Source organism: Anabrus simplex, chromosome X (genome assembly GCF_040414725.1).
Source record: "Anabrus simplex isolate iqAnaSimp1 chromosome X, ASM4041472v1, whole genome shotgun sequence".
NCBI classification, from domain to species: Eukaryota; Metazoa; Arthropoda; class Insecta; order Orthoptera; family Tettigoniidae; genus Anabrus; species Anabrus simplex.
In genome coordinates, this window is record NC_090279.1 from 73,302,455 (window position 1) to 73,330,057 (window position 27,603).

A 27,603-nucleotide genomic window follows, 5' to 3' on the forward strand; every position below is an offset into this window, starting at 1 on the left:
TACAACTGGTAGAAAAGGCTAGGCGAAAGCAGTACCAGTTCGGCACGAGCATGCGTCATTAACAAAGCTGTCTATGGTTCGAAGATATGTCGCTCATATTGATGAAGGAGAGACCGGAGGCAACTTGCATAATATTGTCGACCAGTAATGAAGTGAGTGCGATAGAACTCTTGAGCAGTAAGGGTTTAAACCTTGGCAATCCTTGCTAATAACTACTCCTCCTCAGAAGAGTACAAACATTTCATACCATAAGATACAACGTACTGGTGTGTGATATTTCAAGGAGACAGGTTAAATAACAGACTGCAGCGCGATAACGTCTTTTTCACGCACACAGCATAATGGCAGTAACTTATCTAAACATTAATGGTGAAGTGTTGCCACATAACATTGTTTCTATTGTAGGTGGCGGTGCATGTCTATTTACATCTCTTTCTTACATTTTATATTCTACTCAGTTGCGGCATAAAGAAGCTCGTGAAGCTATTGTTTCGTAAGTTGTTTCCATTTTGTCCGAAAATCATCTTGGTAATAACTATTCCTCTTCATAATAGTGCCGACTTATCGTGTCAGAAGATTCAACTTGTGGTGGAACATGTGAGTTGACGGCAGGTGGCAAAATATTTCCATTCCGCTTTGAAGTTTATCGTGATATAAAGTTATACTGGATATTTAGTGATGAAGCTAATCCCGTAAACAGATTGCGATTTACTGGTAATCTCTCTAACGGACATTTTGAAGTACCGTACTGTATGTGAATGTCTGTGCGAAGAAACAAGTGCTTCATTTGTTGTTACAAAAGTTTCTGAAAAACGTCGTACTCGATACTCAAACGGTACGAGAAAAATACAATTTAAAAAAGAAGCAGCCACATTTTTACAAAATAATCCTTCCGCACGTACGGTACCATTGCTGGAAGTAAATACCAAAATAAAAATCCCGAAGTCCATAGAGCAGCAGCGGACACGTACCAGAAGAATAATCTCAAGGTTCATAGAGCAGCGGCAGTCACGTACCAGAAGAATAACCCCAAGGTTCACACAGCAGCGGCACTGACATACCAGAAAAATAATCCCGAGTTTCATAGAGCAGCGGCAGCTACACACCAGCAAAATAATCGCGAATATCACAGGACAATTCAAATGCGATATGAGCAACATCACCCAGGGGTCCGAAAAGAAAGACGACTGCGTCCATGTAAAATTAAGTTTCGTTCCGGGATATCTTACGATCCTGAAATGAATTACGAAGATAACAGCTTGATAACCATTGGTACAATCATCCATAAATGCCAATTCTGCAATGCTCTCGAGTGGAAAGATGAAACACCAGGCATGTGTTGCGATTCTGGCAAGGTTCTGCTGCCACTACTCTAATCTCCACCTGAACCATTGTACAGTTACTAATAGGTGCCCATCCAGATCATGGTAAATTTTTTGATCGAATTAGAAAACATATCAGCTGTTTTCAAATGACATCTTTTGGTGCTAAGCAAGTCATCCAACCCGGCTTTATGCCTACTTTCAAAGTACAAGGTCAAATTTAGCATTCCATAGGCAGTCTATTGCCAAGTGCTCATCAAGATCCTGGATTTTTGCAGGTTTACTTTAATGAACGGCTAATGAATTAAATCAGGGCCTCTCAGGGTGCATGCGCCTGGTATATGCACTGCGCACGGTGCAAAAGACGACTTCGCTTCGATGACCAGAGTGCAGACCCCCACTCCTCGATTTGGAGCAATAGCGCTGTCTCTCTCTTTCCCCACGCCTGTCTCGCTCGCTCCCCCTGTCTCCCTCTTCCTCACTTGCTCCGTAGCGCTCCAAATCCGAGTCGAGTTGAGCCGAGCTTAGCCGAGTAGCCCAGAGACGAGGCGTTGGTGCGAGCCGAGCCGAGCGGGACCGATGCACAGTGCACGGAACTCTTGCGCCTCGATTTGCACGCGTGAGATTTTGGGCGTTTGAGAGTCCCTGAATTAAATGAAGCATTGCTTACATATTTTGATGCAGAAGAAATAGAGTCTAAATCGGTCGACACGGTATTACAAACGGACGATGCTCTCAGTTATCCAGTAGAATTCCTAAATACTCTTAATCCTCCGCCAACGGCCGTAGCCGTGTTGAAACACCGGATCCCGTGAGATCTCCGAAGTTAAGCAACATTGGGCGTGGTCGAGAAGTGGATGGGTTGCCACGCGCTGTTGGTGGGGGTAAGGGAATGGAGGAGCGGAAAGGAACCGGCCACCCTACCGCACGTAAACTCCGGCTCAGGACACCTCTGCGGAGGTTCGGACCTGCCTTCGGGCAGAACAAACCTTACCTTACCTTAATCCTCCAGGATTCCAATCTCACAAACTTCGTTTGAAAGTAGGAGCACCTGTAATGTTGTTACGTAACCTCAAACCACCTAAGTTGTGCAATGGCACTAGATTACGTGTGACGGGGTTAAAAAATAATAGAAGCTACTGTTATTACAAGAGAATTTCATTTAACAGCGAACTCGGAACACGCGTGAAACTTTCCAATTCCGACCGAAGCCGGGACGGGAAAACACATCATTTACGTTCATGTCTTACACTTCGTACAAAAGTCGATGAACGCGTAAGGTTGGTTCAGTGGACTTCAAAAGAAAATGGGAAATAAAATAATATAATGGGACATAACTCAACTATGACGCGAGCGAAGTCGCGGGCAAAGCGCTAGTAAATGTATATATTGTAATTATTTCTGTTGTAAATATTTGTTAATATATGTACCTATAGTTTCATAATGAAGAGTGTGACCCCTTGCATGGGCCGAGTCAGCCCATTATGTTCCGAGCCTTCCTAAATTGATATAATAATGTTATTGACTTTACGTCCCACTAATTACTTTTACGGATTTGGGATTTGCCGAGGTCCGGGAATTTAGTCCCCAGGATTTCTTTCACGTGCTATTAAATCTACTGACAAGGGGCTTATGTATTTGAGCACGTTAAAATACCACCGAATTGAGCCAAGTTCGAACCAGCCAAGTTGGTGTCAGAAGGCCAGCGCCTCAACCGTCTGAGCCACTCAGCTCGGTGAGGATGAAATCAATGACGGGTTGTTTCAGAAGTATGACGAAAAGCTATCAGGGTTTTATGGCGGAGACAGCACCCAGAAGACAGACAGGCCCTTTACCACAGGAGTGGAAGAAAGCGCTGCTCGACGGGCTCAGGAAAAACTGGCAGGATGTCAAAGAGGGCAGACGAACGACACAGACACTGAAAATGAGATTGGTTAGTTTTCATAACCTTCATAAATAAACAGAAAAAGAACTTGATTCATAAACACATATTTCGAAAGAATGTCTTATGAACAGAGCTATCAAAAGTTATCACAAATAAACAGAAAATATCGAACGTGCTTCACAAATACATTTTCTGAATGAATGTCCTATTATTGTAGGAATATTGTTTGTAACGTTAATACGGAACTTGATAACGTGAGGAACTATTGTGCAGCTGGTGTGCATTTGAACGCTACCTGTTGGCGTGACTATTTACTAAAGTGGCGCACCTGGTGGCCGCTATTCATAATTGCGACAATGTGGCAAATGATCTGATACAAACAAAATACTAATGACCCATGTAGTCTGGAGTAAGATGGAGTCGACAGCAGGCGGATATTTGTGTTCCTGGCGAAAGACGCTGTTCAGAGGATTGGATTATGTTCCTGGCTAAATATATCAGTTGGTTTCAGGCTAGAAAAACACTTTTCATCGGCGCTAGGCGTCAAAATGTTTTATTCCATTTTGATTTAACTTTGGGCAATTATGTTTTCTTATGCCCTTGTAACAGTTTGATTTCATTATGTATAATCAGCTTAACTAAGTAAGTGCTGATTCCGGAACCTTAAACTTAATGATCTAATATTGTTATTGGCATGCTTTAAATAAAGAGTTTATGTATAGAAGTTTCCTGTATCGATTTTATAAGCAGATAAAATAGCTATAGTTCGATCTCATAATTATAAAATTGGGAATCCTTAATAAACGTTCGGACCAAATTTTTCTTCTGTTAACATAATTTCTAATCTCATTCTTGCATAAAGTTTATTCAAGGTCTATCGAAGTTTCTTATATGCGAGGATGGGCCTAATAATATATCGTCACATTCTTTCCTACTGATGTAAACGAAGCCTCAAAATTTTTATTTCGCCACACATTATTACAAAACCTTCGTAAATTTGACTACTCCAATTTATAATTGTTATATTTTCTACGGAACAGCTTATATTTGGCAAGAATTTCGTTATTAAGAGTTCCTATAGTGTCGTGAACTTAACATGAATCAAAATACGTAGATATTAAACATCGCCATAAGACCTATCTGTGTCGGTGCGACGTAAAGCCCCTAGCAAAAAAAAAAGATATTAAACAATTTTATGTGATTATTTATTAAATATAGAAAACTTGGAGCACAAAAAATATTAAATGAACACGTTTTTAAAAAAAATATAATTTTATAACACAACATATTAAAATAAACCCTTAAATTATGAATGTAGGTTATTTACATCACAAAGAAACCAAAACTACCAAGAAAATAAATTAAATAAGTATAAATGTAAAAAAGGCATTACGAAACATTATACTTATAAGTTCACACTATCACTAACCGTTCGTGAATATGACGACACCCACCCAATTATTACAAGAATGAGCAAAGATATCAATAATCGCACATGCCACAGTCAATAACTGCTCGAAAAAATCAGCTACACAAAATAGCGGCACGCACGCACGCGCGGAAGGCATTAAACTATACCGTTCTGCTACCTACTGTCGTAAAATTTACGAAGGGTTAGTGTTCTAGGGTTAAGACTAGGTTACAGTACGTTATATTATGCCTTGTCTATTGCTCAGGTTTGTTGCCTTATAATGGCATTTATTTTGATAATGAATACTTTTTTGCCCTTTCTCTTGTTTATAAAAAATAATGAAAGACAACTGATGTGCTGATAGTGAAGGATCATTACCACATGACTATAACATACATTCTTCACGCTTGTCACTTCGTGGTTGTGTCCTAAATAGTGATTGATTTGATGCTAGTTTATCTATTTATTAATTGTCACATCAATACGTTAATCGTAAAAGTTGAGATTTAATTATTTCCTGATCTGGCCTTGCATTGTTGGATGCGCTTGAGAACGGTTGGCTGTTGAGAGAGCTCTTGCATTATTGTAGTGATAAAGTAGTTAAAATTATTGAAATAGCTTAATGTTTTGTAATTGTGATTCATTTAGTGCTATTTATATAGTGGTGTTTAGTGCCTGTTGGTAGAAATTGGGAGTAGTGATATTTATTTAAATTTTATAACAAGTAATTCAGTTGGTCTTCAGTAATTTACGTTTTCTAGGTTAAGTAGGCTAGCTAGGTGTACCTTGTTTCGAATTTAGGTTTAGGAAATACTTTAGGTAATAATATTTAAAATATTTGTGAATATCTGTAGGTTCGTTGGTATAATAATTACAAAGGCAGCTTATCATAAGGAATAGTACCGTAACTTCCGCCGAAATTCCTCCGGTATTTCGTATAGATATCCGTCCGAACTATCGCGAAGGTAATAATTTACTAAATTTAAAAAGACGATACGCCTGTCTTCCATTTAAAAAGTAGTTAAACAGATTACACGGTAGTAGTTAACAGTCGTTGTATTGTTATTGATTATTGTCGCTCCTCATATTCAAATATTGCATTGTTGGCTACAGTCGTGAACAAAGGGAGTAGTGTAGTCAAGTAAATATAAATATAAATCAGCTGGCCTTGTATTCCAATCATTTGTATTTCTGAGTAGGTCAAAGTATCCGTATTTTATACTTCACTCCCTCGATCTTTCAGTATTTATGAGCGGTTAGCTAATAATAATAAAGTTCATATATCCCAGTAGGCCTAATTGCAGTTAGAGTCCCTGGAGTAGTTGGAGTAGTTTTGATAGAAATATTTGAGAAATTATTGTAGACAACCTCGTATTTTTCAGTAGGCCTAATTAAGGACACTTTTACTCTCAGTCATGTGGAGTAGGGAAAATAATAGTAATCCACCAGCTGTAATAATCACGTAACCACATTTCAGTAGAATTGTAGTGAAGATAAGGTATAATATATTAGATAGTATCTTGCCAGTTATATTCGTGTTTTCTTCGTGTACGGCAATCCTTTCGATACTTAAGAATTTAACCAAACGTAGTGTGGTGTAATGTAGGCCTAGATACATTGTAGTATCGGTACAGTACATTTAGATAGTGCCGTATCTTGCCTGATATATTCGTGTGTTATCTTTCGTGTGTACCTATTAGACCGTAATACTAATAATAATTTGTCTAAGCATTTAGCTTTGTTGGTAATCTTTGAGTACAATAGTTCTTGCAAAGTTCATATCTGTTTGTACTTAGTAGTGACATACGGTACCGGTATCGAAATTAGGATACGTCTGAAAGTAGTTTAAAATTACTGTAGTGTACTGTACAGTAGTATACGAGTAATATCCTATTAGAATTTAGTGTGCTTATTTTATTATTGTAAAATATTTGTGTAGTACTGGTGTAGTCGAAGTATCCGTAGAAACTTTTATTAAAAATTATGTTGTTGTAATTAGGATAGGCTTAATTGCAGTTTGGAATTGTGTAGTTCTTGTGTATTACTTTCGATATTCAGTAATTAACAGCAGTTTTTATCCTGTTACAGGTTGTAGGATAAAAAATAGAGTGGTATTGTAGTGTAGTCGTAGATTAATTACCCTATTGTTGTGTGATCTTTGAGTACTATCCCAGACAATATATCCCTCCGTTCATTTCTTTTTTAAATTATTTTATTTTTAATTTCATTTTTTCCGTAAAGAATGGCTAAGGAGCGCGAGTATACGAACTGTGGGTGTGGCGAGGCATTGAGGGGTATGAGGGAGGAGTTGGAAAGTTTGAGGGAGATAATTAGGATTCTCACAGAAGACAGGAAGGAATATAGGACTCCCTCAAACAATGTACAGGTTACAGTAGGTGTACAAGAAGGAGGGGAAGGAGAGGGGGAGTTGTAGAAGACAGGTGGTCTAATGTTCTAAGGGGAAGGAGATTGAAGGCTAAGGGCTCTATTCAGGATCAGAATTCAGGACAGGTGTCTGTCCGAAATCGGTACGAGTCACTCCAGGTAGAACAACAGAGGGAAGATGACGGACAGGGAACTGTTGGCGAGATGTGTGGAAGTAGGAGAAGGGAAAAGGTAGGAAAGGAAAATGTAGAGTAGAGGATATGAAAAGACAGGTGGAACAGGGTCATGGGAAGGAGAAAAGGGAGGAGGAAGTAGCTTCTGCAGCTATCACGAAAGATAGGGCTGACCAGGAGGGGAGTGGATCAAATGAGGTGGGTAGGGTTGAGGATCTGATCATGGGGGATTCCATAGTTAGACACGTGGGGAAAGTGTGTGGAGGAAAGGGAACCAGGGTAGAATGTTATCCAGGAATTAGGTTGAGGCAGATGTTGAAGAAAGTAGAAGAGAGGGAGGAGGGGAAGGAGAAAGTGGTAGTGTTTCATGTTGGCACCAACAACGTAAGGCAAGGCTGATATAAGTACCAACATAGTTGGAGATGTGTGGGATCTGGTAAATGCAGCACGGGTGAAGTTTAAGAAAGCGGAGATTGTTATTAGTGGAATACTGTGTAGGAGGGATACCGACTGGAGGGTGATTGGGGATTTAAATGAGACTGTGGAGTGCGTATGTGGGAAACTGGAAGTGAAATTTCTAGATCCAAATGGGTGGATAGGAGATAGGGATCTGCGCTCAAATGGCCTTCATTTAAACCGCAGTGGTACGTATAAGTTCGGAAATTTGCTTGGAAGGGTAATAGGGAGGTACATTCAGGGAAACAGGGTGGCCTAGGGAGCGGTGGTAAGGGAACACGGAACTGGAAATCAAGTAGGGATGACATGAAATTGTTAGTGTTGAACTGTAGAAGTATTGTAAAGAAAGGAATAGAATTAAGAAATTTAATAGATATATATTTACCAGATATTGTAATAGGAGTTGAATCATGGCTGAGAAATTATATAATGGATGCAGATATTTTCTCACGGCACTGGAGTGTGTATCGTAGAGATAGGATAGGAATGGTGGGAGGGGGAGTGTTCATTCTGGTGAAAGAAGAATTTGTAAGCTACGAAAAAGATAAAGATGAGACACATGAAATTCTAGGTTTAAGGCTCATTTCTAAAGATAATAGGCAACTTGATATATTTGGAGTGTACAGATCGGGAAAGGGTAGCACTGACGCGGATTTGGAATTATTTGATAGGATAGTCAGCTGTGTGGGAAATGACATGGAATGAAATGTGATTGTAGCGGGAGATCTGAATTTGCCAGATGTCAATTGGGAAGGAAATGCGAACGACAGGAAGCATGACCAGCAAATGGCAAATAAGTTAATATGGGAAGGACAGCTGACTCAGAAAGTGATGGAACCAACCAGAGGGAAAAATATCTTGGATGTGGTGCTGATAAAACCAGATGAGCTCTGTAGGGAAACTGAAGTAATAGATGGTATTAGTGAACATGAAGCTGTTTTGTGGTAGTTAAAAATAAATGTGATAGAAAGGAAGGTCTTAAAAGTAGGACTATTAGGCAGTACCGTATGGCTGATAACGCAGGCATGAGGAAGTTTCTAAAAAGTAACTATGATCGGTGGCAAACGGTAAATAATAATGTAAACAGATTCTGGGATGGGTTTAAAGAAATAGTTGAGGAATGCGAAAACAGGTTTGTACCTTTTAGGGTGGTAAGGAATGGTAAAGACCCACCTTATTATAATAGAGAAATAACGAGACTAAGAAGGAGGTGCAGACTGGAAAGAAATAGATTTAGAAATGGCTGTGGAAGGAAGGAGAAATTGAAGGAACGTACTAGAAAATTGAATCTAGCAAAGAAGGCAGCTAAGGATAACATGATGGCAAGCATAATTGGCAGTCATACAAATTTTAGTGAAAAATGGATGTGTATGTATAGGTACCTTAAGGCAGAAACAGGTTCCAAAAAGGGCATTCCAGGAATAATTAATGAACAAGGGGAGGGTGTATGTGAGGATCTTCAAAAGGCAGAAGTATTCAGTCAGCAGTATGTAAAGATTGTTGGTTACAAGTATAATGTCGAGATATAGGAGGAGACTAAGGCCAAAGAAGTAATAAAATTTACATATGATAACAATTATATTTACAATAAGATACGAAAGTTGAAAACTAGAAAAGCAGCTGGAATTGATCAGATTTCTGGGGATCTACTAAAGACAATGGGTTGGTATATAGTACCATATCTGAAGTACTTATTTGATTATTGTTTGGTCGGAGGAGCTATACCAGATGAATGGAGAGTTGCTATTGTAGCCCCTGTGTATAAAGGGTGATAGACATAAAGCTGAAAATTACAGGCCAGTCAGTTTGACATGCAATGTATGTAAGCTTTGGGAAGGCATTCTTTCTGATTATATTAGACATGTTTGTGAAATTAATAACTGGTTCGATAGAAGGCAGTTCGGTTTTAGGAAAGGTTATTCCACTGAAGCTCAACTTGTAGGATTCCAGCAAGATATAGCAGATATCTTGGATTCAGGATGCCAAATGGACTGTATCGCGATTGACCTGTCTAAAGCATTTGATAGGGTAGATCATGGGAGACTACTGGCAAAAATGAGTGCAATTGGACTAGACAAAAGAGTGACTGAATGGGTTGCTATATTTCTAGAAAATAGATCTCAGAGAATTAGAGTAGATGAAGCTTTATCTGACCCTGTAATAATTAAGAGGGGAATTCCTCAAGGCAGTATTATCTGACCTTTATGTTTTCTTATATATATATAAATGATATGAGTAAAGGAGTGGAATCGGAGGTAAGGCTTTTTGCGGATGATGTTATTCTCTATAGAGTGATAAATAAGTTACAAGATTGTGAGCAACTGCAACGTGACCTCAAAAATGTTGTGAGATGGACAGCAGGCAATGGTATGTTGATAAACGGGGTTAAAAGTCAGGTCGTGAGTTTCACAAATAGGAAAAGTCCCATCAGTTTTAATTACTGCGTTGATGGGGTGAAAGTTTCTTTTGGGGATCATTGTAAGTATCTAGGTGTTAATATAAGGAAAGATCTTCATTGGGGTAATCACATAAATGGGATTGTAAATAAAGGGTACAGATATCTGCACATGGTTATGAGGGTGTTTAGGGGTTGTAGTAAGGATGTAAAGGAGAGGGCATATAAGTCTCTGGTAAGACCCCAACTAGAGTATGGTTCCAGTATATGGGACCCTCACCAGGATTACCTAATTCAAGAACTGGAAAAAATCCAAAGGAAAGCAGCTCGATTTGTTCTGGGTGATTTCCGACAAAAGAGTAGCGTTACAAAAATGCTGCAAAGTTTGAGTTGAGATGAATTGAGAGAAAGAAGAGGAGCTGCTCGACTAAGTGGTGTGTTCCGAGCTGTCAGCGGAGAGATGGAGTGGAATGACATTAGTAGACGAATAAGTCTGAGTGGCGTTTATAAAAGTAGGAAAGATCACAATATGAAGATAAAATTGGAATTCAAGAGGACAAACTGGGGCAAATATTCATTTATAGGAAGGGGAGTTAGGGATTGGAATAACTTACCAAGGGAGACGTTCAATAAATTTCCAATTTCTTTGAAATCATTTAGGATTAGGCTAGAAAAGCAACAGGTAGGGAATCTGCCACCTGGGCGACTGCCCTAAATGCAGATCAGTATTGATTGATTGATTGATTGATGGATTGATTGATTGATTGATTGATTGATTGATTGATTGATTGATTGATTGATTGATTGATTGATTGATTGATTGATTGATTGATTGATTGATTGATTGATTGATTGATTGATTGATTGATTGATTGATTGATTGATTGATTGATTGATTGATTGATTGATTGATTGATCAAACAGTTGTAATTTGGGGATTCCAGAATTTGAGCTCTAACCCATTTGACAGTAATCAGTTTCCTTCAAGATATATTAAATAATTAATTATTGGTTGTAAGGAATTAGTATATTTAAGTTAAATAATCGAGGTACCTCATTTAAACGTTATTACCTCAAATTAATAGCAAATTTTACCATGCAAGTATTCTCATTTAGCTTCATGAATGTTATCTGTTATTTATATAAATAAAATTGTAGGGGTCCGCTGTCTGAAATTTCGTTTGTTTTGCCTATTTTTCAGATATTTATCCGTTTTATGTCAACTCAATACCGAATCGGTGTTTTTTTTTTATTTTTCGTGTCTATTTGTCCGTTTGTTTGCTGTCTGTTTGTCTGTTTGTACCACCATCACGGTGAAACGCCTGGATAGATCTTAAACAAACGTCATATTTGGTATATACACATCCCGCGGAAGGTTTTGATATGCGTACCATTTTAAAATCTTTGAATAGACGGGGTGTTTATAGGAAAACCCAAACAGTTTTCCCCCATTTTCTGTTATACTACTGTCTTTCTGTAAACGTCGTGGTCTGTATGTGAAACATCTCTTCATTATAAACAACTTATAGTATGTTCATAATTGACCTTGCACTTCAAATGACGGAGAAAATTACTAATTTCTGCGGGTATCATGCTCTGCATTGAGTGACCGACAGACCGACAACGAACCTACAGGTTACCATGGCAACTTCTCTGCTTGCCAGCAAGGAAGTAGCGTATTGCCATTTTCGTCATCATTCGTGTAAATTCGTGGTTGTCCCTTGGGTAGAAAGCAAGAGAGACGTCCATCGGCCATTCTGTGGGATATTGGTAGAATATCGTTGGAGGTTATAACCGTCATCGAATAGCTTAAGTAATAACACCATTAGTCATCTTCTCATGTGTTTACCTAAGAATCCCTGCGCCTAAATTTCCCATCTGTTACCGCTTTCTTATATCCTTAACTCATATCAGCATAATTTATTGATCAGCATCTGATTTTCCAATACATTCACTTTGTGTTTACATATTATTATCCTATCCGACTGTCCTCATTTATTGACCTATTTTCTATTAATTTCAACTTTCTTAACTGTATTATTTTCTTCCTCCATACATATGCGAATGCTAATCGCGAAGCCTGGACACTCTTTCTTTGAGGAAATATTCTAAGCTATGCAAATGTATAAATTTTGGCGCCGGAAAATACCGGAATAGGGATGAAATTTTAACGACGGTGCAGACCTTCGTTTCGGGATAATTGGTGGCTAAGCGGTAAGTCATCTCACAAAACAGAAAGCACAATCTTTTGCATTCTGGAGAGATCTAAAACTTTGGTCGTATTTCTATCCCTTATACGTTAAATAGAGATGTATTTCTCGATTTCAAGTTAATTTTGTACTTCTTACACGATTATGTTCTCGCTTCGCACACTTATAGGAAACATAATACAGTGACGACATTCAGCTCGCATGTTGACATGACCAGTTGCCATATGATAGCCAAATTTTGTGATTCTAGCTGTCACATGAGTGATAAAACTGTACAAAATGTTACTCAATTCAATGACTCTAACTCAATCTAACCCATAAATATAGGAGGTACGAGAAGATGTCGTAGGGCCAACCATGTAAACACTAAATGAGACGTCTGATGGTGAGGTCCGTTTGTAGATATGTCGTATAGTTTCAAAGCAGCGACTCTCGAAATAAAGGTCTGCACTTCTGGACGTGTCCATGCTTATCTATATAAATAAAGTTGTAGGCGGTCCGCTGTCTGTAATTTCATTTGTTTTGCCAAATTTTCAGATATTTATCCGTTTTAGGTCAACTCAATACTGATCCGGTGATTTTTATTTTTCGTGTCCGTTTATCTGTCTGTTTGTCTGTCTGTTCCATCATCACGGCGAAACGGCAGGATGGATCTCGACCAAGCCTCATATTTAGTGTATACACATCCGGAGGAAGGTTTTGATATGCATATCATTTTAAAAATCTTTGAATAGACTGGGTGTTTATAGGCAAAAACGAACGGTTTTCCCCCATTTTCTCTTACACTACTGTCTTTCTGTAGACGCTGTGGACAATACATTAGCATGCCTACAATAGGATTAGATGAAAGTTGCTGATGAATCAGAGAATTTAGCTTGATTGTGGAGCAAAGTGCGTTGTTGCAGTGCGAATGAACGTAGCGCAGCGCTGCATTTAAATTCTAACGAATAAGACGAGACTTACGTCAAGCAACAAGGAGTAACAATGGTTCAAAATATTGCAGATAGCTCTAAAACAAAGAGACAACAAGAAAATAATTATTGAGGAAATAAAATAAAATAGATGCATTAGTAAAAGAAAACAGTGCTGAAACCTTCAGCTCCAAACGTGAATGCGTAGCGACTACAAGCCACAAGTATCTGCGCGAATGTGACTACAAAAGTATGAGAGATTTTAATCGTTAAATTTTGAAAAAATAAGGCCCATTAGCAAAATTGCTTGAACAGGTGTAAACTATTTTTAATGAAGGAAAAGTCCTCAACATTTGAACATTTTTCTAGAAAAATGAAGATGAAATGGAACTGGGTGAGGAGTTGGAAGGAATCGGCTGTTTGCCTGCAAGTAAAATAGGAAACTGCAGTAAAGTATTTTCAGGACAGCCGATAGCTCTCTAATATCTCAAAACATTTCTATACGCTTTATTTGAACTTTTGTGAGTCAACCTGGACGAGGTACTTGTCCTCTTTCCCAGTTTATCCTTGACCCAAAGTCTCACGATCCAGGACACTGCACTTGAAGCGGTAGAAGTGGGATCCTTCGCTGAGTCCGAGGAATAAACCAACCCTGTGGGGTAAACTGATTAAGAAAGAAAGAATTTGTCACCGAGTGAAAAAAATTTTCGCTGTTTTTATGCATCTGCTCCTATTCGAAGGACTATGGTCTCTGCAGCCACTATTATAATATAATATAATATAATATAATATAATATAATATAATATAATATAATATAATATAATATAATATAATATAATATCCGACTCAGCATACTGGTTTTCGGTTCAGAGGGTCCCGGGCTCGATTCCCGGCCGGGTCGGTTAATTCCAGTGACTCGGGGCTGGGTGTTTGTGCTCTCCCCAACATCCCTGCAACTCACACACTACACCTAACACTATCCTCTACCACAATATAATGCAGTAGTCTACATATGGCAGATGCCGCCCACCTTCATCGGAGGGTCTGCCTTACAAGGGTTGCACCAGGCTAGAAGTAGCCACACTAAATTATTCTTATAATATAACATAATATAATATGCTATAATTGTCGGGTGAGTTGGCTGTATGGTTAGGGGCGCGCAGCTGTGAGCTTGCGTCCGGGAGATAGTGGGTTCGAACCCCACTGTTGGCAGCCCTAAAGATGGCTGTACCTTAATGAAGGCCACGGAATATTCCTTCCTTCTCGTAGGCCTCTCCTATCGCAGCAAAGCCATAAGACTTATCTGAGTTTATGTGCGGCGTAAAGCAAATAATATATATACTCTAATTGAGCAATCAAAGGCATTTATGATGACAGTTGGGGTGCGGAGAGCGAAATGAGTTCTTTGTTCAAGGAGTTTCAGGAATTAGACAAAGCTGTTTGTTATTCCTACTTTTAATGGATAAACTACTGGAAAGTAAAAAGTGACAGGGAGGGATTCAGTTTGGCAGACTCTGCTGAAGCCCGGGATCTAGAAACTTCGCGTTGGTTGCTCTAACACTGAGATATGGTGGCCTAGTAGTAATTTGAAAATAGATGCAGTGAGTATCCAGAAACCTTAGAGAATGTAAACTGAAGTTGGTGATACAAATCTGGAACAGGTAGATCACTTCAGCTATTTAGGATGTATATTCTCCCAGGATGGTAGCACAGTAAGTGTGAAGCTCGCAGTATGTGTTTTATTTATTTTACAATTTGCTTTACGACACAGATAAGTCTTATGACGACGGGACAGCAGTGGGAAGGAAGCGCCCCAGCGTTTGCCTGGTATCAAAATGGGAAACCACGGAAAACCAGCTTCAGGGCTGCCGACAGTGGTGTTGACAGGTGTGTGACTCTAACCGCGCAGCCAGAGTGTTCTGTAAGAAAGAAGTCTATCTGTGTACCAGTCTGTTTGCTGTTAGAAATAGCTGCTACAAACACGTGGGAACAATGGCAGGAAGGTACTAAGACTGAGTTACGAATGAACACGATAAATGAAGCGGTACACGTGAACCGGCTTCTGTGGAGTGGTCATGTGAAGCGAGCAGAGGAAGGTAGGTTGTCTAGGAGAATAATGAAGTAGTTGTGGAAGGTAAGTGACGTAGAGGGAAACACAGAAGACGATGGTCAGAATCAGTTTTAAAGATAAGAATATGGAAATAAACGAGGTCTCAGGGATAGTTGAATATAGATTATTCTTGAGGCGTTTAGTAACTTCACAAGTCTTGCAGACGGAACGCTGAAAGGCATAAGAGTGTATAGTATAGATGTTCTTCCTCGAGATAGTCATAGTGTTCATTTGCTCTGACGGCTGCACGTTACACTCGCGTCAAGAGGTCGAAGGACTCGCATCAAGTATTTCCGCCGCGCAGATGGTGTTATAATTATTATGACCACATTTCCAGCTTTACTACACATTTGCGGAAAACTCACAGATATTTGCATCATCTAACAATTTATTTTCCCAGAAGATGAATTAAAATTTATTTTACTAGCATCAACAATTCAAAGCTGGATTCTAGTTTTCCTGTGATGTGTGAAAGAAAGTTCCGTTCTATGCATACGTCTTCTCACTCAACCCACTGTCACCCTCATCCAATAGCTTCCACTGTTGTTCTATTGTTATCTACGTGACTTTCAATTTTAACCCTAGGAATATCAACCCTATTTTTAATGTCATTGTATACCAACGGGAGTGCGCTTTGTGACGAGCACTTAAAGTCAAGTTCCTGTGAATCTCTGATGTTTATTATTGGAGATATTTACCAACTTATTTCACATTCCTTACAATCAACTAAAGAAATATATTTCAACTTGGTAACATTATCAGCTGTCAACCCCATAAATAAACAGCTGACTGAGCTATTGTTAAAGTGCAAATATTTTCAATGTTCTACATTCAGTCTGATGAATCATTTCTACGCGTCTGGCGGATAACAGTTTTGAAACTGGGTTTATCTGTGTATCTCTTACATGATGGTAATCCAGCTCGCTTTTCTTAATGTATATATATTCTTAGTTCCTTCTTCGTTTTCACTAACAGTAATATCAATGTCGTCATCTTCAGACGAATTAGCTATCTCGGAGAGTATTCCAGCATCCATCCATCAGGTGCAATGCTCTTGGAGTACACACAGAACTATCCAGTTAGTAATGTCTAGTAGCAGTCAAGAAAGAAACTATTTCAGTTTTACTGTGAGTGGCCAACAACGCTATAAATCCTGCCAATACTAATTAAGTGAAGGGGTTACTTCTTGCTCACTCATGTTTGAATGACTGCGCCGCCTTCAGACGGTAAAAATGAGCAAACCAAATACACCATTCGGAGTTGGTAACAATGAATACATTTTACAGCCTTTCAATATCAAATGTCAAAAGAAACAGAGCAATCAATAGCAGGTGGTGGGCACAATGTACCCCCCGTTAGTATTCCTGGGGTTAACTATAAGAAGGAACCACGAATCCAAACCTCACCGTTGCCAATGAGAAGTAAATAATATACAGTAAGATAAAATAAACCCAGAAGAACAGAAAAAGTACAATTTCAACAATAGTATTAAATATTTTTGTTATTGGCTTTACGTACCACTAACTACTCTACTTGTACAGTTTTCGAAGACGCCGAGGTGCCGGAAGTTAGTCCCGCAAGAACACATTTACCTGCTCGTAAATCTACCAGCTTGGGGATGACGTATTTGAACACCTTCAAATACCACCTGACTGAGCTAGGACGCACCTGCCAATGTACGGTCAGAAAAAGTCCAGGTAAAATGTATATCAGTACTCGGAGAACCATATAACTAAGTCAAGAGTGTGAATTTAAATCGGTAGTTGGGATCCAAAACAGAGAGATGTTAATCCGTCTAAGGACATCCCTCATGGTCCTGTGATTAACACTATAAAAGGCCTTCTGATGACCAACTCCTGTGCTCCCTCTACCATCCAACGCATATTATTAATGATATCTATCTAAAACGAGCTCGAGGTTTAGACAATTAAGGTTCTAATCTTCGTTGCATGATCTTTAGCAACACCTTACTAGCATGTGATATTAGGACAAGCGTACTGTAGTTTGTGCAGTCCAACAGATCGCCTTTTTTGGTATAGGAACGTAGATGATGGATCGTTTCCAGACAGTGGGTATTGTTCCATTTTTCCAATCTGCTGACATAATACTCTTAAAGCTTTGACCGAACCCTCTAGTGTAGCTTTATTTTGATATTAGAGTATCTCCTTAGTAACTACATTTTGTATGTGTCTTGACACAGATGATGTACTATACTGTCTTAAACTACCTATGATACCCATAAAACACCTTTTGAGGGGGAACATACGTAAAAATGATTAAAAATAGCCAATTTTTATTTGCTCATAATATACCTTAACATGTCAGGATTTTAATAAAAAATATTACAGGTCAATGCCATCTGTAAATATGAGAAAAATGAGTATCTGTAACTGCTTGTATATTGCCACGCCCAACTCTGTAGGACGAGTTTTTTCATTACTCTTACGGAGAATTTCCACGTGTTTGTCTTTCTTCCATGGAAACCTGTCATCAATAAAGCTGTGGAAAAGTATGGCCGCCGCATTCTTCAGGTTCCTTTGTTGACAGCGTATTTATCTATATGTGTTGCTGTGGTTTCATATCCGATTTACCAATTGCTAATTTTGTTAGTTGTATGTTATTCAAAGTAACAGTATGCCTTGAGGTGAACGTAGAGTTTTGAAGAAAGTAAAAAAAGGACAGTTCTTCTCGGTTTACGAAAAAGAAATCGAATGTATGAGGGCAAGGCACAGAACAGGATACCAGTATCCGCAGTACTTCGTTCAAGATATCCAGTGCTGCTGAGGCGAATATTGATTGAGGCATTTCGTTCGATGAATACAAGACGGAAGATAAATCCTCAAGTGGGTTTAGGTTCATAGATTTGAGGACTCTGCGAGAAGTTATTCGTTCAGCTTGTGCATGTGCTAACTGTTGTGCGCGAGATTTGAAGTTATATGATGACGAAGAGAGGGTTGGTGTAGTCTGTACGTTATATTTGTATTGTGACAGCTGTCAGTTTTATATTGCTTCTAGAACGTCTGAAGTGAATAACTGCACTTATGAAGCAACCTGAGATTGTGCTATGGAATGAGATGTTCAGGTATTGGAAGGGAAGATACCAGCTTGTTTTGTGGAATTATGAACATGCCACCCCCAGCTGCAAGGTAGACTCATACAAAGAGAAGTAATATGAGGATAATCTGACATCATCAGTGCAGGAAGCTGTGAACCTAAACAGTGATTTGGAAACAACTGAATCAGATGTCCCCTTACTGGCTTGTGTGTGTCTTGCGCTGACACCTGGATGAAGCGTGGGCAAAAGACGTGAGTGAACGATTCGGAGATGACTGGAGCAAGGTATTATAAAATTATAATTGGTTACTTATAATAATACCAGTCAATGAACCTGAATTATGATACAATATTCTGAAGTAAGAGAAATCCAAATTTAACACAAATGAATTACATTCCCCTTGCAAGAAACTTATTCATTTAATTTTCATTATACTGATGTGTGTATGGTATTAGATATGTTTTTAATTTTCCAGGCATGTTTTTCCGACGAACCAGTGTTTGCAATAACAGGCGAAAGTAGTGAGTACGTGAGGAGAAGCACTGATGAAGAGTTCTTGCCCCAATTAATTGCACAAACTGTCAAGCATCCCATCCAGGTTATGGTCTGGAGTGTTACGTCAGTTCATGGTATAGGACGTCTGTATATTGTAGAGGGTATGATGAAGCAGCCTCAATATAAAACAGTACTTGAAAGAAGATTATTGACGAAAATGAGAGAGTGGATTCCCAATGGTGACTTTGTATTCATACACGTAGAATGAACAAAAACTGAAAACAGAATTGCAAGTTCTATATTCAAGACCAGGTCTGCGAGTGGCTGCCGGTGCTAAAACTTTGTTAAGGCTTCTTCATTCGGAATAACTTTCTGGTAATGCGTCAATGCTGTGAATAAAACCGTCACCATACACATGCCAACTGTTGAAAGTTAACGTCGTTCTTCGACTCAAAATGGGGTTGACATTTTTCTGAGAAACACTATGAGAAGATGGCTCTGTTCAGCCTTGGGAAACATCCCGCAGTTTAATAAGAAAGAAACAGAGCAGCACAGAAGAGCTAAAGAGAGAAGACTAGAACTTTTATACAAACAATAAATCATCAGGTGTGGTTATCATAATTATCTGCATGTTAATTACATTGTAATATTCCTTAATTAGTTAGCTTAGTTCAGTTCCGCTCTTTTTGGGTAGCGTTCTATCAAATGACAACCTAGCAAAACATGAGGTGAACAATCGAATCAATAAGGCAACACAATTTTTCCACCAGGTAAGACACATGCTGTGGGATGAGCAAATACCTACGAAAACAAAAATGACGTTGTACAAGTCCTATTATACACCAATTCTTACATGCAGTCTCGAAACCACAACACTGACCAATAGAGATAATTACAAACTCCAGGCAGCTGAAATGAAATTTCTACGCACTGTGATGTATAAAACCAGGAAAGACAAGGTTAGGAATGAGAAAATTCGAGAAGAAGTAGGAATAGATGATTTTCTCCTCAATAACATTCAGATATCAAGACTGAAGTGGTTTGGCCACATGAAGAGGATGCCAGTTAACAGAACTGCAAGGAAGGAATTTGACAGAAAAGTAAGGAAGACGACCCGTGGGAAGGCCACGAAAGAAATGGATAGATTCAGTTAAGAACGATGTATTGCTGAGAGGTCATGATTGCAACAAGTTGGTGGAGGAGGAATGGTACAAGGCACATGGTACATATACCACACCCGGGAAACTGGAGATGGTTTAGGATGTTGATGATGATGATGATGATGAGTTCATATCCGCTCTCGAAAGCATTTTCTTCGTGCGGATGAAAGAATTCCGAATGATGTAGATCTCTTTTTTTCACTGCTTACGTCAGCCAGAAAGGCTAGGATATAGAGATCAAGGTCAGGAACCACCCTTTGTAGTGGGATTGCTGCCTGGGAGACTGGTTACCTCGGATCGAGTAGGGGTATTTCAGTCGCCCTGACAAAGAATACTGCCATGTATTCGAAACGTCAGCAAACTGTATGTAATGTACAAAAAACGACAACACGGTTCAACCCGGAAAGTAAACCAGCTTAAACGTGTTCAGGCTATACTCTTTAATTTCTGTAATAGTGTAGGGGATCTATTTCCTCTTAAAATCAGAGATGAGCACTAAAATATGCCAAACTCCTTGGGTCAACATATTTATGAACTGTCTAATAAAGTTAATAAATTAATGTCAGGGTCTCGGGTAGAAATGGGGACTATGCTGTCCCATTAAAAGTCAGTACGGAAGAGGATCGTCTTCTCAAGGTTGTTCCAAATGCGGGCCATTCACACACCAGGCTAAGAACTGTAACTTGTCAAATAGTATATCTTCTTGTCCTACTTCTGTTTTTACCTTTGCTAACCACAGCAATATAAAATGACTAGGGTGCTCGGCTGAGTCCGCGCCACTATCTGCACCTCAAGGCCCAGCCCAGTTTAAATCGGAAATCATATCTTCTAAAGAGGGAAGAACGCCTAAGATCATCTTTGAAGGTCCAAAAGAGTGCCTCAAGATTGCCTCCGATACTTCAGATTTTGATCCATTCCTTAAAATTGAAATAAGCAATGAACATGTTACTGCCCTCTTAGATTCCGGAAGTGGTCACTCTATTGTTTCGGAAGAATGGTATTCAAAATTAAAGCTTAGTTGTAAATTTCCTGAATAAGTTTCTCCTTCTGTAAGATGTGTTTTCGCTAACTCTTGCCCACTAGAAATTTTAAGATTTACTCAGGTGAAACTTCGTATTTCTAAATTTACATCTAATTTTATGTTATTTGTTGGTAAAAATTTGTCATGGCCTGTGATATTAGGTGTAGATTTCATGTCATATTCTGGTATCGTGCTCGATTTTCAAAGTAACTCCTGCGCATTGAAATTTAGGATGAAATTCCATATATATCATTTAAAATGTAATTCTGTAACATCATCTGTTATTTCGTCTACCGGGAGTGAGATGTCGTTAGACGTTAGCCATCTACCTGAGGAACAGGCTAATTGCATTCGTAAATTATGTCAATCATTTTCCGACGTCTTTCGGAAAATCTTAGTGTGACTGACTTACTTGAATACAAAATCGAGTTTCCGGATTCGGTCCGTCTAAGATTTCCTCTGTACAGGCTATCTCCACCTGAAACAAAGTCCCTCAAGGAAATCATTGACCAAACGCTGAGGTATGGTATCATTCGACCCTCCAAGTAGGCGTATTATTCACCCATTTTTCTGGTTCAGAAACCTCAAGGCGGCTTGATTAGAGGGCATTAAATCGTAAGATAATTCTATAATCAGCACCCCTTCCCGACTTGCATTCGTGTCTTTCTTGGTTTCGTAAGGCTATGTTCTTCACCATCTTAGATCTTAACCAAGCCTAAAAACAGATACCTCTGGTGGAAGAATCGAAATATCTGACTGCTATCGCTAGTGAATTGAACCTGCATGAATACAACCGGGTGCCTTTCTGGCTCCCTACGGACGTGACTCTTCTTATATTTTCAAACGTAAGGCCATGTTCTTCACCATATTAGATCTTAACCAAACCTATAACCAGATACCTCTGGTGGAAGAATCGAAATATCTGACTGATTTCGCTAGTGAATGGAACTTGTATGAATACAACGGGATACCTTTCAGGCTCCCTGGGTACGTGGCGGTTTTTAATAGGCTGCTAGTTAGCATCTTCTCCAATATTAAATTTAATTATCTGTACCATTATCTGGATGATGTTGCTCTCTCCGAGACCTTTGAAGAACACTTCGCTCGTCTAGAGAAAGCTTCAAACACTTGTGTAAAGCTGAATTGACGATCAAGTTGTCAAAGGTACCTTTTGCTAAACCATCCATGTCCTTCTTGGGCCATCCTGTGTCACCTTCTGGAGTTTCGGTCGATCATTTCAGAACTCACGCAATCCGTAGATTCGAGCCTCCTAAAAATGCTAAAGGTGTTGCCAGATTCATCAGCATGATGAATTCCTAATCGTTGCTAGTAGGAAGGCACCCCTAAACTTTCTCCGCAGAAAAGGTGCCCAGTTTGAATTGGGGACATCACAGCAAGCTGCGTTTGAGGATCTGAAATCAGCTCTGTGTAACGCCCCGGTCTCGGCAATGCCAGATTTCTCCAAAAAGTTAACTTTACAGGCAGAAACCGCTTTATCTGCGGTGCGGCGGTTCTTCTTCAGGAATATGAAATCGGAAAGCGCCCAACTAACAATGCGCCTGGAACATTGTCACCTCAAGAGACCAAGTACTCTATATATGAGTTGAAAAGACTGGCCGTCTGATTTGCCTTCGAAAAATTCCGCCTCTACCTTGAACACGTTAAATTTTAATTGGAGATCGACGATCAGGCTCTGAGCTGGATTTTTCCTAAGCCCCGTTGTACCGGACGCATCACCCGTTGGGCGACTAGGGTTTCAGCTTTTCAGTTTGACGTGCGACACATTCGAGTGTCGGAGAACGAAGTCGCAGTGGCTTAAGCCGAATGTTTTCCGGCGATTCTATTTCTGTTGATCCGGAGGAAAGACGTTCCCCTTCTATTTTCAAACCAATTGCATAAGTGCACTTTTGACTAATGCCTCTTCGTTATTTGACGATATAGCCAAATGTCAGCGTGGAGACACGGTGCATGCTCCTATTATGGAAACCCTTTCTTCTGGGGAACATGTCGTCTCTTATGTTTTGAGGAATGGAGATCTGTGTGGCCCTTCGAGGCACGATCAGAAGACAAAAATTGTCGTTCCAGCAGTGCTAGTACCTATGATTTTGAAGTATTACCATGAGATCGCATTAGGGGAAATCTATTCATCTATAAAACCAGAGAGAAGATAAGAGGGACGTTTATCTGGAAGAGCATGGATGGCGAGATTGGGGAACTGGTTAAGGCATGTAAGTCTTGTTTGATTAGCAAGCCCACGTTGTCAGCTAATTAAAGACTATTATCCTCACACCAAGTATCTCGCCCTATGGAGCGATTGTACATGGATTACGTCACACCCTTCCCCAATTTAAAGGGAATGGGATTAAATTCATTCTTGTGTGTTGTGGGTGGTTTTACTCGGTTTTTATGGCTGTTTCCGACTAGGCTTGCCACTACTCAGTTTACTATTTCTTGTCTCAGTTCTGTTTTGTCGTCTTTTGGACCCTGTCAATATGTTGTTCCTGATAACGCTAAGCAGTTCCCCTGTAATTGATTTCGTATGTTCTGTTTCGATCTCTCTATCTCGCATGTCACGACATCTGCGCACCACCCACAACCATCCCTAGCTGAGCGGGTTAATCATAATCCTCGACCTGCCCTTATTGCTTTTCACCACGAAGATCATTCCCAAAGGGACACTTCCTTACACTGGTTATCATTAGCATTTAACTCAGCCATTCATAAGTAGCACAAGTTTCTCCAATTTCTCTTATGTTTAAGTTTGTCCCAAATACTCATTTGTCAAATTCGTAGTCGACCAATGAGATTTTGCCACAGACAATAGATCCAGAGAATATCCGAGATATATGGGGAAAAGCTAGAAATAATCTTAAGGCCTCTCACCGGAGAGTAAAAATGAGGTATGACTGTGGACAAAGATCCACCAAGTAAAAAATTGGAGATCAGGTAATGGTTAAAAACTTTGTTTCCGCGGGCAAGCTTGCCCTCAGATTTCATTAACCCTGCATTAGGCTTGATTTCCTTACTCCTGTCAATGAAATGAAAAGATTTTTGAGCTACACCTGTGTCAAGTAAAACCTGTGTAAAGGCATTTGCTTCTTCAGTATATGCCACCAAGGGATGATGTTGTTGATTTAATTATATTTCCTTCCTTAGTATCTTATTAGTTTAAGTTTTATATAATCAAGTTAGAATAAGGAGTCTTGCTGCCCCTGTTGGCTGTGAAATATTGTATGTATATAAGTAACATCATAACTTAAATTTCATTTTTTGTTTAAATCCTTTTTTTAACCTTCCCTTCAATGATCTCATTATTATTCTGCTACTAAGGACCCTGCCTCTAAACCTGTGTCGAAACTCCGTACACTATTCCTCCAAAGTTGCCAACCGTACCTGCACCACATGTAACACTCTCTGTGAGTAAGTTACAGTTGCCCCAAAAATCAATACTACAGTGCCATATTTTCACCTGAGGCCACGTCGTGTCAATGAGCGAGAGATGCCGGCGCGGGGTATGGACCTGCCTCGTTCCGGCCGAGACTCCGTCCAAACTGACTCCTTTGGGAATATCATCCTCTGGAGTGGCTTGGATGCTGAACTCCAACCGCCCACTCTATATTTGGCCCGAACAATGCTGCTTGGTACTTTGTGACCATCGCCTTGGTTGCTCCTCAAAATGTACGGGAGGATGATATCTGAGGGTACCTTGGGGGCCCGGGCGACCCCATCCTGACATCGTCATCGGCGGCCGCTCTTGCTGTCGACTCTGGGCGCAACACCCCGAACTTCTAGTACTTCGCAAACACTATCTAAACTACTTTACTTCAACAACTAAACATGAAAGGCCAATCTATCAAGTGATACTCCAACTTATATATGTTTTATCAAAAATTATGTACGGCAAGATTCAAGATTTCAAAGCTGTTCATACCGTGGCCAAACCTTAGGGAGTGGCGGTCTGTACCGGGGGTGCACCTTCTACGTGCAGTCAGACTGCTAGCCTTCTGTAAGGATATCTATGTAATTGAACTTGAATTAATGATGTGCAATACACTTGGATTTTCATCTATTAGATGTCTCTACCATCGGCCTAATTGTCCTCTCCGCCGGGATTAAAGATAATTTATGTATACTTTCTCTAGCCAAATAAATTTTGTTTTGGGGTGTGTACAAGCATCCAGCCTATCTGTAAAGAGTTCTGGAACTTCCCCTCCAGATACTATAAAAGCTGAGCGCTTTAAGGCTGTATTGTCATGGTCAGGGCTCCAGTTTATTTTGTGCGGCGTATACTAAAGTGGCAGAGGACGCAGTCGGCGTTCAAAGGCCCAGCAACTCAAGGTAATGGCAGAATTTTCTTAACATATGAAATGATTCAAAACTCTTTTATTTCATGTACATTACTAAACTCTGCTGTTTAAATGTAAAAAATTTCGCCAGTCTAAGTAATCTGTTTTATTCCCTACTGGGAAATGCATAATGTAAGGGGACAAGAGTGATTACCTCTGTTGACTACCGTTCATCTCGGTATGGGGTGACTAAAGTTTCTTATCCTCTAAAATTATTAACAGATTTTGGTATTTAATATTTATCATTTAGTCTCCCCGGCGCACAATACGCTTAGCCTCTGTATGTTGGGGCCATAAGCCCACTTAAGGTTTTAAGAGTTTTCTACAAGGAGCGCAGGTTTTTCGCCCTCATGGATTTTGTTTTCCCCCGATCTTTATCAACCTTTACCTTTTTACATCATAGCCATTTATTATGGGCACTCATCGCCCCTGTTTTTGTTTCCGAAAAAAAAAAAACAATAGAGCGGAAGTGACTGTAAATACCTGATTTGAAGATTGCCATTGTATAACCTTCTGCGCTATAAGAAAGTTATGCCTCTGAGTTTGGAGCTCAGACTTTTAGGCTATGGAAGTTAATGGAGCAAACCTTCTCTTATAAAATAGTATAACTGTTTCAGAGCTAATAATACTCATCCATCGTATATTATCATCCTGATAATTCTCTCTAATTTTGTACCTGATTTTGGACTTTATGTCTTTGATGTTGGAACTAACGAGTTAATTTTTTATTGTTATTGCTTTTTTTAGATCTTCTATTTACCAAATTTTAAATAAGAGAACAAGACGGAAGGAATACAGTTTCAAAATTTTGGGCATTAAATTTTGCTCTTGTCAATTCCTTGTCCATCCATTTAGCACAACACCTTCTTACATCTCTGTGATGCACGATATTTCCGGAATAATAATATTAGATGGTTCATGGTGTACGTTGCTGTAGTCACGTTCTAGTTCGTGAACCAAGGGCAACAGCTGAGTGGCCTAGTAAGTGGTCCTGAGTGTCGGGATACCAGTTGCTACGGAACAGGAGTGGGTCCTCAGAGATATTCTGTATAAGGGACCTTCATTCGCTCATGCGGCTAGGACTACACAATCCACCGGTGGTCCCTAACCCGTTAGAGGAAAAATGCTCACCAGGACTATGTGTAAGTAGGGTGACATCCTGCTTCATGGATTTACCAAGTTCAGTACGTTTTAAGAAAGCCTCGGACCTATGGGAGTAATGGTGACCCACTCTCACTTGACAGGCGAGGTTCTCCTTGGAAACAACTTTGTAAAAAATGGAATTCGATGGGGAGCTACGGAAAAAAGAAAGTAGAACAGGCTGAGTCAGAAAAGAGGATGCATCTGGATGTACTAGGTGTAAGTGAAATTAAGGGTAAGAAGAAATAACGAGGAAGAGACAGGAGATTATAAAGTATACTTGATTTGTGTTAAAAAGGTGAAAGTCAGAGTATCGGGTAGGACAGTTTATCAGGAATACTATTGTACGCAGCGTAGTTTCTGTTAGGCACGTAAATGAGCGAACGTTGTGGGTAGATTAGGCAGTTGGAGGAATTAGGACGAGAATTATCTCAATTTATTCACCATGTGAGGGTGGAGATGAGGATGAATTTGACAAGTTTTATGCAACATTGAGTGACATCGCAGTCAGGGTCAACAGCAAAGATAGGATAGTGCTGATGGGCGATACCAATGCGAGAGTTGGAAAGAGAACTGAAGTATTCGAAGGGGCGATTGGTAAATATGGGGAAGACATGGAAGCTAATGGGAAAGGGAAGCGTTTGCTGGACTTCTGTGCTGGTATGTGTTTAGCAGTTACGACTACATTCTTCAAGCATAAGGCTACTCACCGCTACACGTGGAATGCTAGGGGTACCAGTTTCATAAAGTAGACTATATATTAACCGACTTCAAATTCAGGAAGTCTGTTAGGAATGTACGAGTTTTTAGGTGACTTTTCTGTTATACAGAGCACGGTCTGATCTGTAGTAAGTACGAGTATCTCAATGGCCTAGGACAGAGAAAGTGAAATCTGTCTGCAAAGGGATAAGTGTAGAAAATCTCCAGGACGAGGAATTTAGACAGAAGTAGGCCTACATGGATATTATTAGTGACAAGTTTCGAACAGTGGACAGTAAGCATGTTACTGGTATATATGTGGTATACAGGGATGCTGTAGTAGAAACAACAAGGGAATGACTAGGAACGACTGTGTGTAAAGATGGGCAAAGGCGAACATCTTGGTGGAATGATGAGGTGACAGCACC

At 39.6% G+C, this 27,603-nt stretch overlaps 1 protein-coding gene across 1 annotated transcript in view; it reads right to left on the reverse strand.

Annotated features, from left to right (window-relative positions):
* Window positions 1–27,603, reverse strand: part of LOC136886221 (uncharacterized) — a 450,091-nt gene that overhangs the window by 111,664 nt on the left and 310,824 nt on the right. The window lies entirely within an intron of this gene.